This window comes from Cryptomeria japonica, chromosome 11, assembly GCF_030272615.1.
Source record: "Cryptomeria japonica chromosome 11, Sugi_1.0, whole genome shotgun sequence".
Taxonomy (NCBI): domain Eukaryota; kingdom Viridiplantae; phylum Streptophyta; class Pinopsida; order Cupressales; family Cupressaceae; genus Cryptomeria; species Cryptomeria japonica.
Genome location: NC_081415.1, coordinates 645,755,712 through 645,770,928, shown reverse-complemented (window position 1 = coordinate 645,770,928; position 15,217 = coordinate 645,755,712). Strand labels below are relative to the sequence as shown.

Below are 15,217 nucleotides of genomic sequence, written 5' to 3'. Positions count from 1 at the left end.
TTAGACATTTTCCACTGCCAAATTGCATTTTCTGCGTAAGCTTGGGCCCATTAGCTGTTGCTGTAGAACAAAACCATAGAATATAACTTAGATCTTTTTTTAACAAATTTAACAAACTGGCACTGAGAGCTTATCAGCCGTTTTCGAGAGCCCTGACAAGAATTATAGTCTTTCAGAGATTTTGTAAGCTATAGTCCTTGTATTGAGTACCAGAGATTATTTTGCAATGTCGACTTCTGGCCTTAGGGGAATTGTTACAAGTCTTCACAACCCTAACAAATCCTACGAGGTATGCCTCTCTATCTCTCTCTCTGCACGTGTGCTTTAGTTTTGTTTTGTATCTCGGTTATCTAAAATACAGAGAATGATTGACATTTATTCTTGATTCTTTGGCCTTTCACTATTATGTATCCAATTTTGACAAACATCATATCATAGTTTTCATTACTGTAACTTTCTAACTTTTAGATTTGACATATTGTAATTTGGATGTGACATGGTACTCCCTGTTACACATTATCATGTTAGTGAGTGATTTAAACGTGGGGCTTCGCTGAAAATTTCTTCTTTTAGATTGGGCTACTCTGCTGACATTTATTTCTTTTAAATCTGTGACTACAACAAATAATTAGATGTAACACATTACATAACACTACAAATCAATATCTCTTCGAAGCTTTTGAACTTAGGATTTTTCTTAAATGTTAATGGTCGACTGAGGCTAAAGATGTACAAACAGGCTTAAAATAAAACTATAAATTTAAATAACAGCATAAAATAGGCCACCCTTGACTTAGTGTGTTAGTCTAGTCAGGTAAGGTATGTACCCTCGTTTGTACAGTACAGCTATTTAATATCTTTTGAAAAAATAAAAGAATAGATAATGTTATCAAATGTTATTAATTGTAGTTCATTTTAATTTATTTTTTGATAAATTAATCATATTAATTATTTTTATTTTTAATAAAAAATGATATTAAATATTGTTGAAATTGTCTTTTATAATAAGTTGTATTTATTTAATTGATATGTCTTTAATAAAAATAAAAAATAAAAATTAATGTTACATTATATTATAAATTGTTATTTATTTTAATTATTTTTTGACAAATTAATCATTTTAACTTTTTTACTATAAAATTTCAGTTGTTATCATTATTTTTCACTATTGTCAATGTAGCTAATAATTAATATCAAACTATTCATTGTCAATTTTTCTGTCATCTATTTTTGATTAAAAAATGGTATAAAATTTTGTCAATTGTATTTTATGATTAATAGTAAATTTTATTTTTATAATAATGATATTAAAAGGGAGACAATGAGAGAGGAGATGAAAAGATAGCAAGACAAGTATATAAGAAGCTATAAAGAAAGAAAGGTAGATAGACACAAGAAAAGTGAGATATTGTTTTTGAATAAGCGAAAATAGGTTTTGATGGGCCCTTGAAACCCAATACAATCAAAAGATCAAAAGATATACATTAAAGCACAACAACACACAAAACGCAGGACCTAAGAAAAGGACAACTGACAAGCAAGAATGCGAACAAACTAGAAACAAATAACAAAAACAAAAGGGACTAACAGATTGAACCCAAATTTAGGTTAAGTTTCGAAGCATCTCAATAGCTTCCAGCTCTAGTTGTTCCATATTATCAGTCGCTCGCTTGATTTCCTCAATTTCCTTTCTTTGGCTTTGCATCTTTCTGGTGCTCGCACGCGTTCTTCTCCCAAACCCAGACTCCTTATCCTCTAGGGTATCTTCCTTCACTTCAATGATGTCCGTCAAAGCCTTATCCCCATGGTCTTTCTCAAGCTTACTAATAAGAGCCTTCATACTAGCCGAGGCGGCCTTAGGAATCTTATGACTTTTCTCACCAATCTTTTTGAGCGTGTTCTCAACTCCATCAAGTCTTTTTTCAGTGGCTCTTGCTCTGTTCTCCAAGATAAGAAAGCTATTCCGATTAGCATTGATGATCTCCTCTACATTACTAATAGCTTTGGTGAGCTCACTAGGACAATTTGGGAGGGAGTTGAATTTACCCGAACCTAAAGCTTCTAAAGTCTCAATTTTTCCTACTTCCTGGGCTTGCTTGGTTTTAATGCCAGTAATTTCCTTTTGCATCCAAAGGAGCACCTTTTTGAAGCTATATGTGTCGTTATAGATATAGAGGTCAATATCTAGGTGATGATCTTCCTAGGTTTTGTCACCAAGAGTCTCAAGATTCACCTCAATGAGTCCCACCTCCTTGACATCATAGCTCTGAGCTTCTTTCATGGTCATGTTCTCCCCCATTAGGTCCTTATCCTTAGAGTCAGTCATGAGAGGCAACCAATTCTTGGTTCCCACATCCTTATTTTTAGGTGTCTTCCTTTTCTACTTCCGGCTCATGAGGATTTTGACCTCCTCACTTTCAGTATCCATGTCATTATCAATCCCATTATCCTCATCATACTAGCTATCCTCATCCTCCCCTCTCCGTTTCCTTTTGGCCGACCCTTTATTCTATTGCCCATGCTCTGTTTTCCTTTTGGCCGACCCTTTATTCTATTGCCCATGCTCTGTTTTTCTTTTTTTCCTGCTCGACCTAGCAATTTGTGGGTCATCCTTATTCTCATCTTCCGTGTCATAGCCTTTACCTTCCTCATCATCAGAGTCATCGAGATCCTCTTCTAACTCGAAAACCTCAGCTATATTCAGATGGACGGTAGTGGTCTTGATGTGATTATACAGAATTGCCATCAAACCTTCATGCATTGTTGGGTTGGTATTGGGATTGGATATTGCATCCTTCATCTTAGCATTAAGGGTGCAGAAAAGACAGTATGGAATAGAAATTTTATCTTTATACCTAAAGTGGTTTAGTAAGATAAAATGGTAGTTGTAAACCCTTGTAAATCTACCATCGAGAGTGATAAATCCCATTATAGCAAGCAAAACCCTTTGCCAAATTAACTTAATTATCTTTGGCAAGTAGGTATGGTTGTTGTTCACTAGTTTGGCTTTCTCCTCCTCATCCTTTGGAAATTTCTTCATGGCAGCATCTAAAATCTTCCTATCCTTATAGAACTTGATGTCATCTATCGGAAGACCCGTATCCTTAGCGATCATAGTTTCAATCACCTTGACCTTCCTGTTGCCTATGGTTAATGTGCCTTTATTCCATCCCTTCTTGAAGATTCTTGTAATTTTAGGTCATTTCTCCTGCATTCCCTCCATGAAATCACTCATCTTGACAGCTTGAAGTACCGCCCAGACCTGCGGACGGTTCCTCCATTTATCAATGGTGGTAGCCTCCATTCTCTTGTGATTTCCCCCCATAATGTTATTGATATCTATCTACTGTAAATTGCATCAAATACCTTTCTTTGCAATAAAATTGTTGTGAAAAACCACAAGAATTCTGTGGGAATTTCTAATACTTTTATTCAAAAGGGAAAAAAACACCCATAAAGAATGCAAAGTGATCCTGTAATAATTACTTTACCTCCTTCTCAGATGCATACAAAACCCCACGATCACCACTAACACCTCAAGAAATGATTTCAAATCTGGCCTTGCTTACCATGCAATCTTTCATAAGTTAAGATATCACGTGCCGCACAAGGGATCTCCCCCTCGCAATTCCAGGTCATAATTTGCTTGCTTTGTACTGCCTCATTGGCAGCCCAATCAGCACACCTATTGGCCTCTCTGTAAACATGGGAAATGTGGCATTTTTAAACCCCTGAAGCAACTTCCTGGCAGAATCATTGATGTTTTCAATCGTCCATGAGGGTTGGTGTTTACCAAGGAGGCAATTAATAATGTTTTTAGAGTCATATTCCAACCATAACATGTTGACACCCAAATTATAGGCTAATTTAATGGATTGGATGGCACCCATAGCTTCCGCCAGATGATTTGCTTGAATCCCCAAGGGATAGGCAACCACCCTAGTACAAAAGCCAACACCATTCCAGATAACTCCACCACAACCAGTAGGTCCAGGGTTCCCTTTCGTAGCACCATCAAAGTTGGCCTTAAACCAATCATTAGGGGAAAAGACTAGCTACACATACTTCTTTTGATTTGGTTGATGTTGGTGCCCATATAGGCTGGAATATTCCAGCACTTGAGAACATCAAATTCCCCCTTATTATTACAACAATGCACCCCCTGGCCATCACATTCTCAACACAACTATTTTTTATCTTGGCCCACCACCACTTCAGAGGTATTACTATCATTCCTGAATATTCTATTATTCCTCTTTCCATATACCCCAAAGGATATGGGCAAAGGAAAACTTCCATAGATTTCTTATGGTGAGGTTATTGGTAGAATATTGCCAGCTTGTGAAACAATCTTCAATCTCCTCAAGGAAGACCCAATTCAACCTCCATATTTGAGAAAACATCCTCCAGATAGGAAGAACAAAAGAACAATGTATAAAAATATGGTTCACAAATTCCTCATTATTAAGACAAAGATAGCATCTATTAGGAATACAAAAGCCCCTCTTTCTCAAATTATCAGTAGTAAGAATCTTATTTTACAAAAGGATCGACAAAAAGATATCGATTTTAGGAATCAAACCTAGATACCAAGCCTTAGCCCAGCAAGTGTTAGGCCCAATATGGAAAGCTAATGTACTAAGAGGGGAGGGGTGAATCAGTACTTCAAAACTTTTCTTCAACAATAACTTTACTATTAAGCATAAACTGAATATTGTTGTAACATAATATAATACTAAAACAAATAAATGACAATCATACATGATTCACTCCATAACACATAAATTTTGGTTACGTAGAAACTCTTGGTTAGAGAGAAAAATTGTGGTGGGGATGACACCCACAACTTCACTTTTGCAATAATAAAGGTTGCTTGGTTAGAGCTACATGTTTAGCTATTTTTGATAGCTTACCCTGTTAGGAGTATCAAAATCTGTTAGATCTACCTTGCTAAAGGATTTTACAACACTTATTCTAAATGTTGCACCTAGTTAGAGGCTTTACAATTTATAGACTTAGTTAGAGTCTTTTACCCTGTTAGAGGTTTCTCTTACAACTCAAAATATTACAATCAAATCTTACAAAATATATGCAACTTTACATCTGGAATGTTATAGCAGATTCTATGTGCTCAAAATGATATTACCTAGCTTATAGCATACCTCGGTAATCCATATATTAACACGGTAAACCCTTCTGTTTACTCTGTTCCTTGACTGTTCTCTGAAATCCTTCTTGGTGACCTCTGTGTCTCTCTCTCAACTGTAACAGTCATAACACTCTGTGATTTCCCATGATTTTTCTTTTCACACAAGTCTTGCTTCACACACACATGCACACACACATTTTAATCCTTAGCTTATGCTGTATAAATAGATCTCTTATGTCAGTGATCGGGTTCATGCTTCGATCTTACAAACATGATTTATCGAATGAATAACCATACAAAATATTTCATTGGATAGATGACCTCAAAATCATACAAAATCTATAAGTGCAATTTCCAATGAGATAACGATTCTGTGTTCCTCGATCTTGTAACATGTTTCCATATGTGTGTCCAAGTTCAATGAATTTGGTAACACATTTCACTCGGTGTATATTAACTCGGTGTATCATCTTTGTTGCTCAGTAGTCATAGAACATTACTCGGTAGACTACTCGGTGTATACTAAGCTCTGAGAATACTTTCTTCTATAACCGACTGCACTGTGCTTACCGACTGAATATTTTGGTAGTAGTAACCAACTAGAATAACTTTGAACATAAGACTAATGGTAACTTAGTGAGTAGTAACAATCTCCCCTTTTGACATTAGTTGAGATGTTTGACAAAACTACTTTCAAAGTTATAACTAAAAAAATCTATATACTTACAAAATTTGACTAAACTGACAATATATACATTTGTCAATGAAATAGTATATTCAGATATACTCCCCTTATCAATATAACTCTGATTTTATATGCTCGGTGATCAATATTCTATAATCACTACCTGATTATCACTGTTGTTCTGCTCAGTTCACTGCTCCCCTGTCAAATTCAACTATGCATTTGGATACTCTTCTCGATATACTCCCCCTGTGATACTTGTATACTATACTCTCCCTTTTTGACAAACATCAAAACTTAGTTACCATTTGGTGGAGGCAACTGGTCAAAAATGGATTTATACTTTGTCCTTGCATCGGTGAGTGTGACAGAGAGGGCATCCTTGACACTGTCCATTAAAGAATTATGAGCTTGAATGTAAGCTAATAAGAAAATTAAACCATCTAATGTGCTTCCCTCTTGTGTAGTAGATAAATAGGTAGCTCGGTTGATCTATTCTTGGACGGAGGACAAGTGTGGAATGAATAAGGTTTGAAGAGTCATAATGTCCATCCTTATTTTGTGCTCTTCATTCCTGAGTTCCAATTGTTGAGCCATGAGCTTTCGTAACTTTGTATAGAAATTCTGAACAGAATTGGGCTTAGTGGTCAACTTATTTAAGAGATCGGTGATCTCTTTCTCAATTACTTCTGTTTTATTTTTGATATCTTTAATGAATAAAGAGAATGTACAAAGTTTCTGAAATAAATAAAGAATGTGCTTGAGTTGAGGGAACAACTCAGTAATAAATTTGTCAAGTTTAACTTTACCGATAGCAATTGCTTTTTGTACTTCTTCAATCATTTTTGCAGTGAGCTCTTTGTCCTTCAATTTGCTCAAATATTCAGATGTGTCTACTCCAGATGTCTCTATCTGATTAAGGAGTTCATCCAGTTGAATATGGATGGCTGCAACTTTTGACACTGTAGTTGTAGGTAGCATATCAGTTAATAGTGCCTTCACCTTCTAAAGTACTTTATTTTTCTTTTGAATAGCCATTTGCTTCTCTTGTTCGGCTTTAGCTTTGCATAGTTCACCGAATTCAATGAGTGCTTGCCCTTTTAATTTAGATATGTCTACATTTGGCAACACTATTGGTTTCGATAAATCTATCTTGAAACTATTCTTCTTCATTTTCTTTTCTTTAGATTTCACCGGTTGAACTAATACAATAGCTTGGGAGGCTTGTTAACCCTTGGTGGGTTGCTCAGTGGATGCAACACTTTTGTCAGTTTCTTTAGCCTCTGTTGAGTCCTTCGGTGAATCTTTGCTCGGGGTCTTAGTTGTAACATTTTCAGTGTTATAAGGAGCTTAAGAAGTCGGTTCCCCAGTGGCCTGAGGAGTAGCTTCTCCTTCTATAGACTGTTGACCCTCTGTGCCTTGTTCAGTGTCTTGAGGGGCCTAGGTTGAAATAGACTGAGTGACCAAAGGATAGGTCTAAACTTGTTCCAAAACTAACTCACTAGATACCATTTTGGCATATGCATTCGCTTCTATCATTTCCTGTTCTGGTGCCTCGGTGTCCATGATATCTTCATCAATTTGTATAGTGTCAGCAGGGTCTTGCTCAATGATATCAGGATCTTGCTCGATGACATCAACTATTTCAACTTCACCTTGCTCGGTAGTACTCTTGATTCAAAAGATTTCCAGCCACTTTTCTTTTGTCTCCTGCTCTACTTCAATATAAAGGCCATTCATCAATTTTAAGGCTCTTTGCTTGACGAGGAAATTTGTGTGGTAGTTTTTCAGATGTTCATTTATCTCAACTACCGACATGTCTAGAAAGAGATGTACCAGACTTCTTTCTCTAATCTATTTTTTCAATTCCATTGCATATTTCCACCTGTTATCAATATGCAAATACAATTCTTTTGGAAGAGAGTTAGTTACTTGCAATGGGACCAATCAAAATTTCAGAAGTGTGCAGATGATAGCTTCTTCTATTTGTCTCTTTTCATCATCAGATCTGGATTCATACTTAACATATTTGAATTATCCAAATCCACCATATTGCTTCAGATTTGCACAAAAATTTTCAACACTATGTACATCTACCTTTTTTCTCTTGACAATCTGAAATTTACCTACTTCTTCAGATTCGGTGTCACTGGAATCTTTAGTCAAAATGAGTCTCCAAGTAGATTTCTTATAGGTTTTTGTTACCTTTGGAGCAGCAACATTCTTTGGTTTCTTACTCGGTGACACCGCAGATGATCTTGTGTTTCGGCACTTTACTAAGGGAGTCTGTGATACCTTTGATGTATCTTGTTTCTTTCTTTTCAGAATTTTCCCTTTAGACAATTCGGTGCTTAATGTAATAGCAGCCTCCTAGGCTTCAGATTCCTCCTTGGTGATGACTAGAGTGCCCTTGACAGGTGTGGAAGAAGAACCTTCTCCAAATTTCTTCGATAATGCCTTGATCATTTTTGTTGCTTTCCTTGTAGCTTTTGGTACTACAATGCTCATCTTTACTTTCTCTTTAACTTCTTCATATGTTCCATATCTCAGCCCGGTAGCATGCCTTGGTAGTGTAAGAAAAGCATCTATCTGCTATTGTGTGATGTCAAAATCAATCTCATAACCCATAGGTGGCAAAGATTGAGTTCTTGGTTCCACAACATTCACATAGCAATAGTCGGTGTCTACTTCAAAACATATGTCATCCTTGTATTTTTTCACTAGCTGGGGTGGAATTCTATGCCTATTATGCATCTTTTCTTGAAACTTACTGAAATAGTCATCCATAATATCATTAAAGTTATCACCTAGATGTTTGATGAAGTCATTGATTTGATGGGTGATTGGTCGGTGTAGCTCCCAAACTACTTTACCGACAGTTGGAAAGAACTTCTCAAAATAGAAAAACATGCATACCAGAAGTGATCCAAACTTCAGTGTATTCGCCGAGTTGTTCTTCTTCGGCTTCCTTATGGTGTTCAGATTCTCAAACAGATTTTTCAACAATACTTCACAAAGATCAATTTTCAGTCCTTTCTTCACAATTTTATATGCTAAGTCGACTGCTGCACAGGGTACACTGTTTTCCCTTGTTGATTGGAAGAAACAATAACCTATTACTCTAATGGAAAACTTTAGCTCTGCATTTGTCACATTGTTCAGTTTCAATCCTCTGCAATCGGATTCAACTCCGGTTAAAGTGATCAATTCCTTCTGTGATATCATTTTCTGAGCTCGGGCATGATCAAAAATAGGGTAAACGGTGATCAAATGAATGATTTCCTTGGTGATTTTGAATGGTTTCTCCTCTAACCACATGAAATCATCATGAACTCTGCTCAGAACAAACTTGACCCACTGGGGTTTGAAGACACGGGGATAGGTTAGGGCTGCGGTCAATCCCTTGATTTTAATGTGTTCATACTTGCTATCCAGTTTCCCATCAGTACATAATTCATCATATGTGTCTTTGATTTCAACATGACCGAGTTCCTCAACATAACATTTGGTGAAGAATCTGACATCCTCAACTAGCAAAACCCTATCCAAAATGAGTGAAAATGTAGTTTTGTCATCCAGTTCAGATGCTACTTTGGGAGTTAAAGAATATTTCAGTGAGGGCTTTTCAACATTCTTAACAACAATGGGCTCTTGGATCTTAGGTGCCATTGTAGATTTTGGATAAATACTAACAAAAGATCCTTAGGGTTTGAAGACTTTCAAACGGTAGACGCTTTCCTCTTAGCAAATATGAAACAAAAATTCTCAACAGATGTGATCGGTAAACTAGCTTGACAATGCGTTGCGATTGATGTAAATACCTTGAATTTCGCTTCGAAGGAGGTTTGATCACCTTGGAATCACTTGCTCTGCTCTCTTGAAAACTTGGTAAGTGTAAAATGATTGCGTAAATGCTTTAAGTACACAATATACCTTATCGGGCTCCATGCAGGTTAGGTCAAAAACATTAAATGCACTCGGTTCCACTAAACCGATTTACTATCCTTTTTGTGCTTTAACCGATAAAATAGGAAATGTTAAGATTGAACCTTGAGAGAATGCAGTCCCTTCATACCTTTATCGATTAATTTGGAATAGGTGCACCTAACTCGGTAGGTAAGGTGCTTTCTTCATTTAACACAATTTCCTTCTTTCTCCAAATCATCTGGAGTTTGCTTTTTATCTTTTCAATATCTTCTCATGGTTGATCTCTGCAATGTCCAGCCAAGTGTCCAACTTTGTGACAATGAAAACATGCCATACCAGGATTTCTCCATGATCTTCAGTTTTTCATTCCAAACCTTATAAAGCAGTTGGCACTTATATGTCCATATCTTCCACAACATTCACACCATATCCTTGTATTGTAATCCCATGGTACTACAACATATTGTCGGTTAGGATTTGTGTGAGTTCGGTAGCTTCCAGTATTTGCTCGGTGTGTAGACCACATATAGTTCTTTTTCTTAAACCAACACTTGTCGGTACTATGTCCATATCTATTGCAGTTTTTACAAAACCCTTTGAATTTTTCCTTTTGATAATTGCTAATAGATTTTGGCCTACATTGATTAGATTTGTGACCATACTTATTGCAATTTTAACAATAACCATTGGACTTAGTAACATTCGGTTGCTTACCTTTTCTGTTTTGGCACATGTTGGTAATGTGACCTTGATTTCCACAGTAGTTGCAAATAGGCTTCTTTCCTTTGATGTTCTTCTTGTTTCCAGCTTGCTTTGATGATTCTCCTCTCTCGGTAGTGTGGATTCCCTTCTCGGTAGAGTCTTTTCCTTTGTAACCAAGTCCTACATCTTTGTTGGGTCTTCTTGTATTCAGTTGTTCATCCAACATCTTTGATGCTTCATAACTCTTCTTCAATGTTTCTTTGGATTTCTTCTCTATTTCAAGTTCATCGGTCAAACTTGATACTTCAAGTTTCAATGCTTGATTCTCATCATCTTTAAGATTTGTTTCATGATGTGCATAACCCAATTGATCTGATAGATTTTGTTGAATACCAATTAACCTTGTAATTTCATCATTCTTTTCAGATACTAATGTTGCAAGCTGTTGTTTTTCACTTTCTAGATCTCTTAGTTTATCCTCGACTATCCTCAATGCATCAAGATTTTTAGTCATCTATGTGCTGAAATGTTCATGTTCTCTTTTCATTGCTTTTAGCTGATCAGTCAGTGCTTTGTTCTTTTCTATCAATACTTCAATCATTTCTTCAGTCTCTTCAAACATACTGTTCTCAAATGATGTCTCAATTTCTTCCACCAGCTCTTGAGAGTCCTGCAAATCACCAGACAATCTTCTTCTGACTTTCAATGATTTTTTGCATTTGTCTTTCCATGTCTGTAATCACTTGATTAGCATGATCCAACTCTTCTTGTAAATACACAATTCTCTAAGATTGTTTATAGCCTTCCATTGATAAGATCTTTCTCTTTAGGCTGTTAAACCCTTTTCCAAGATTGAAGCTCTGATACCAATTGTTAGGCCCAATATGGAAAGCTAATGTACTAAGAGGGGAGGGGTGAATCAGTACTTCAAAACTTTTCTTCAACAATAACTTTACTGTTAAGCATAAACTAAATATTGTTGTAACATAATATAATACTAAAACAAATAAATGACAATCATACATGATTCACTCCATAACACATATATTTTGGTTAGGCAGAAACTCTTGGTTAGAGAGAAAAACTGTGGTGGGGATGACACCCACAACTTCACTACTGCAATAATAAAGGTTGCTCGGTTAGAGCTACATGTTTAGCTATTTCTGATAGCTTACCCTATTAGGAGTATCAAGATCTGTTAGATCTACCTTGCTAAAGGATTTTACAATACTTATTCTAAATGTTGCACCTGGTTAGAGGCTTTACAATTTATAGACTTAGTTAGAGTCTTTTACCCTGTTAGAGGTTTCTCTTACAACTCAAAATATTACAATCAAATCTTACAAAATATTTGCAACTTTACATCTAGAATGTTATAACAAATTCTATGTGTTCAAAATGATATTACCTTGCTTATAGCATACCTCGGTAATCCATATATTAACTCGGTAAACCCTTCTGTTTACTCTGCTCCTTGACTGTTCTCTGAAATCCTTCTCGGTGACCTCAGTGTCTCTCTGTCAACTGTAATAGTCATAAAACTCTATGATTTCCCATGATTTTGCTTTTCACAGAAGTCTTGCTTCACACACACATGCACACACACATTTTAATCCTTAGCTCATGTTGTATAAATAGATCTCTTATGTCGGTGATCAAGTTCATGCTTCGATCTTACAAACATGATTTATTGAATGAATAACCATACAAAATATTTCATTGGATAGATGACCTCAAAATCATACAAAATCTATAAGTGCAATTTCCAATGAGATAATGATTCTATGTTCCTCGATCTTGTAACACGTTTCCATATGTGTGTCCAGGTTTAATGAATCTAGTAACATGTTTCACTCGGTGTATGTTAACTCGGTGTATCATCTTTGCTTCTCTGTAGTCATAGAACATTACTTGGTAGACTGCTCGGTGTATACTAAGCTCTGAGACTACTTTCTTCTATAATCGACTGCACTATGCTTACCGACTGAATATTTTAGTAGTAGTAACCGACTAGAATAGCTTTGAACATAAGACTAATGGCAACTTAGTGAGTAGTAACAGCAAGGAGTAAGGTCTTAGGATTGAGTTAGCAAAAGGACAACAGAAGAGACCGAATAAGTCCCTGAAAAGGTCCCTCTCCACACCATGTGGTATTCTCTTCTGGTATTTAAGATAGCATGGTTGATCATTAGGTTTACCTACTTTAGTTTGGGATTAATTGAGCTGAGGTCCACCCACTTTTGATCTTTCTAGTAATCAGCCACTTTAGCACCGATCATCTGAGAGGCACTCTTATTAAGAGGGGCTCCACCAATTCAAGCATCGTCCCAAAAATCCACCTTCCTGCCATCACCTATGGCCTAGACATTGCCTAAACTAGAAATACATTTAGCCTAGATAACATTGTTTCAAATGAAAGAGCCACTTGGTATCTGATCAGAGACAAGGAAATCTTCTATGGTGGGAACCTCCCGCAAGTACTTAGCCTTCTAGATATCATTCCATTCTCCTTTTCCCTGATAAGTTCTATAGATTTGTTTGGCAAGAAGAGTTTTGTTCAAGGTTATGATATTCCTTAAGCCCAGACCCCCCTTCTTTTGGGGTTTACACACATTATCCCAGGCTACAAGAATCATTCTCTTCTTCTCCTCAACCCTAGACCAAAGGAAGGCTTTCTGTATTTTCTCAATAGCTTCAACAAATTTACCAGGGATTTTAAAGAGGCTTAAAGCATACACCAGAAGACTTTGGAGAGAAGATTTTAAAAGATGGACTTTTCCAGCTTGACTAAGAAGGGTACCTTTCCAACCAGCCAGCTTTCTACTGAATCTATCCACAAGACTATTCGAGAACAGCTCTGAAGGTTTCAAACCCAAAGAAAGACCAAAGTAGATAGAAGGAGGCTTACCAATTTGGCACCCTAGAATCCAAGCCATCCTCATATGTCTGTCCTTCGGGGTGTTGAAGAACAAAAACAAAGCTTTTCTCCTAATTGATAGTTTGACCCGAGGCCGAACTATAAATGTTGAGAAGGATCTTCAACTTGGACACTTCTTTGATAGTAGACGTAACCATTAAGATGGCATCATCAACAAATTGCTAATGGGTATAGGCTCTAAAACTAGAAGAGGGTGAGATACCACAAAGAAGCCCCAAAGAAATAGATTTTCTAATAAATCTACCCAGACATTTAGCCAAAATGATGAAGAGAATAGGGGATATGGGATCCCCTTGCCTAATGCCCCTAGAAGTTTTGAAGAAGGGGGAAGGCACCCCATTTACAATAACAAAAAAAGAAGGGGTCGAGATAATTTGATAAATCATCTAAATAAACCTAGCACCAAAGCCGAAAGCACCAAGCACCTTACCCAAGAATCTCCAGTCCACATGATCATAGGCTTTTGACAGATCCAACTTCATAAGAAATCCTTTTTTTTTTTAATCCACTAGCGAGTGAATGTTTTCATGGGTAGAAATGATAGAGTCAATGGTTTGTCTGTCAGGAACAAATCCACTCTGTAGGGGAACAATGATCAAAGGAAGAATCCTTAGTAGTCTCCCTATTGTTGAGACATGGATCAGCTAGGACTCGAACCTAAGACATTCCATACGCTGCTGGAGTGCTCTACCACTGAGCTACTAGCCCTTCTTGGACCAGTCCATCGTCGGTCCGGGTGTGGCTTATTTCCAACACCAACACCCCCCCTTAAGCCACACCTCTTGTGTGCTTGGGAATCCTAGCCTGGACCTAGCTCTGATACCATGTTGAGACATGGACCAACTAGGACTCGAACCTAGGACCTTCCATACGTTGCTGGAGTGCTCTACCACTGAGCTACTGGCCCTTCTTGGACCAGTCCATCGTCGGTCTGGGTGTGGCTTATTTCCAACACCAACACCTATCACCACCTTAGAGATGATTTTATATAAAGTTGCATAAGCTTATCGATCAGAACTTATCCATAGAGTCAGCCCCTGGGCATTTGAGGATCATAACAAAGAAAGTAGTATTGAGTTCCTTTAAGATAATTCTAGCCCCAAAAAACTCTTGCAAACCTTTAACCACATCACATTTGAGGATGTGCCAAAAGGGTTGAAAGAAGAACAACGGAAATCCATCTAGGCCCAGGGCTTTATTACCATCAAAAGAAAAAACCGCTTTTTTAACTTCCTCCTAAGAAGGGATGGCCACCAAGGCCTTGTTCTGAACCTCATTAATAATTGAAGGAATATTATCAAGGAGGGCATTCTAGGAGTGACCATCTAGACCATTATCCACCGATAGAAGGGAGATGAAAAAGTTCCTGGTTTCCTTCTCTATCTCATCATCCTTTCTCATTTCAGTTCCCCCAATTCTCAACTTAGAGATTCTATTAGCAACCTTGTGTTTCATAGCAGTCATAAGGAAGAATCTTGTGTTTCTGTCCCCAACTTAAAGCCATAGAGATCTAGACCTTTGTTTCCATAATTCTTCTTCTCTTCCAATTATCTTATCGTACTTCACAAGCACTTCATTTTCCTCCCTGATTGATACTTCATTGCATCCACTAGTTTGGATTTTATCCTGCATTTCCTTGAGTTCCAGCTGGGTTTTGGACTTGGTAGCAAACAAATCTCCAAAAATCTCCTTGTCCCATTTTTTAATATTGTCTTTCATGTTCCTTAATTTTTTATCCATTCTATACATAGCAGTACCTTTGACATCAATAGACCACCACATCTCAATGACTTTCGCAAGGTTAGGGTGGTCCAGC

At 37.0% G+C, this 15,217-nt stretch overlaps 1 pseudogene; it reads left to right on the top strand.

Annotated features, from left to right (window-relative positions):
* Nucleotides 1-226: 226 nt before the first annotated feature.
* LOC131039948 (protein RAE1-like) overlaps nucleotides 227-15,217 on the top strand; it is a 45,693-nt pseudogene continuing 30,702 nt past the window's right edge.